Genomic DNA, 1,968 nt, shown 5'->3' on the forward strand with positions numbered 1-1,968 from the left:
CAAAGCCGGGACATGGGGACTCACTGAGGAACATCACAAGGCGGGGGGCAATCATGTCACTGCGGTCCAGGGGGTACCGAGGGCTCTGAGCCGGACTGCCCGGGAGCGGGATGCGCTGTCTGGTTGCTCCGTGCTGCTCTCTCCATCGGTCTGACTTGAGCCCGGGGCTCACGGGGGGAGGAAGAGGAAGTGCTGCAGAAATAAATGGAAGCCACGAACCACATCCGAGAATTGTGAGGGAACTACACCCTAATTCTGTGTTTCTCTGTGTGTTGTCATCATGTTTTCAGATGACATTTCTCCCTTCATGCCCTTTGGGCACTCTCTTTGCCCAATGAACCACAGCCTATCTCATCCACACCTTAAGTTGGGGGACAGAAGGTGGCTTTTATCCATTCTCTCCTGCCTTGGACATCTTCCTCATGATGGGTGACAAGAGGAGCAAGAGGAGCAAGACCCTTTGCTCTTGTTCCGTGCAGGGGGGTGGACAAAATGACCTCCAGAGTTCCCTTCAAACTTCAACCAGTCTGTGAATGTTGGCTTAGGAAGACCCTGAGGATGAGGAAGGTGATTGAAATTATCCTCCACTGGGGAGACAGTAGCAGGGATGAAACACGGCGATGGCCTTGACCATTTGTTTTCCACAATGGGAAGCATTTTATGGGAACGCAGGTGGGATGTAAGGGGTGGCCTTCGCTTATCACTGTCGGGGTAGTTTCCGCTCCCGAGAAAGCAAAAGGAGGCCCTTGAGGGGAAAAGCTGGAAGTTACCTTTCACAACACCGCTGAGGAAGGACCAAATCCACTGCACCTCCACTTATCTCCTCTGTAGTCACGAGTACAGTTCCCTGTGTCATTTTCCTACGGCACTGGATCATTAGTGTTGAGCGCTCATCTCCAGCGAGGTGACCTCGGCTGCGATGGTGGCCTCAGGATCTTCCCTGCAGAAGTGAAACATTCACTGCCTTGTTTACAGGAGCTGTGTAAGAGGAAGAAGAGGTGGTAGCCCTCCCCTGTGGCTCCAGATGAAATGTTCAGACCAAGTGTGGGACTGGATGGTGAAAAAAAAGCAAATATATACCTTTAGGGTTCCATTCTTCCTTCCTCTTTAACCACCTAGGTTTCAATGACACATATCTAGGTCTTGAAAAGCATCTGTAGAGAGAACTGAGCCTGGTGACCTCAAAACAAGGTTTTTCAAGAAAAATGAATGCTGCTGTCATTGTGCTTCATTAAATTCAGGGTAATGGAAGGCCTGCGACCTGGAGGAAAGTACCTGTGGATAGAGGGAGGTGTGATGGAAGAACAGAGCTGTCCAGGACAGTGGAGAGAGAGCCCTACTGTTGCGTAGCTTACCTTTAATCCTGATGGCTTTGCTCTTCACGGACCAGACTGCTCCGAGCCCATTGATTATGGTGTTGGTGCACGTGTGTGGTCCACCATCCTTTGGCTGTGTGATGCTGAAGCTGCAGGTACAGGTCCAAATGTCCACAGCCCATCCACTTTTTGTTCTCCTTAGATCAGAAAATGACAAATCAGAAGGAGAGAGTGTGCACAGTGAGATGGTCCATTTTCTCTGTGTTCAGAGAGTGCAGAAAGGCCTGGGAAGGAAGTTGGACATACAATTCATAGGAAGATAGACTTGTTCACCAGGGATCAGAGCAGAAATCCCTGTCCATGGGACTACTTGGTGCACGCATACTGGATCACACATTTGAGGGAAGGGTAAACTCAGCTTGCAGGAGCTGCCTTGACATAGAACTCTCTCCCCTGTATGACTCATTAATTCGCTGACAGAAAACAAGCTGTTGTGTTGCTTGCATCAGCACAAATTCCAGCGCTCTCATACTTTAAAAAAAACACAGAAGAAGAACAGCGGTAATGAAAACCAGAAGTTTTCTTGCACTGCGACTTCTGTTTTTTCTCAGGGTGGACAAGAGATAAGAAATCAGCTCTAAGTCCCACAAAA

At 49.3% G+C, this 1,968-nt stretch overlaps 1 long non-coding RNA gene across 1 annotated transcript; it reads right to left on the bottom strand.

Annotated features, from left to right (window-relative positions):
• Positions 1–30: 30 nt before the first annotated feature.
• LOC308186712 lies at positions 31–1,968 on the bottom strand. Its single transcript, XR_013944199.1, has 5 exons — positions 1,623–1,968; positions 1,356–1,513; positions 1,081–1,275; positions 771–940; positions 31–552 (listed from the first exon to the last, which is right to left on the bottom strand). It is a non-coding gene; the product is annotated as an uncharacterized lncRNA (long non-coding RNA).

The sequence above is a fragment of the Anser brachyrhynchus genome (genome assembly GCF_964034855.1).
Source record: "Anser brachyrhynchus genome assembly, contig: SCAFFOLD_219, whole genome shotgun sequence".
NCBI lineage: Eukaryota > Metazoa > Chordata > Aves > Anseriformes > Anatidae > Anser > Anser brachyrhynchus.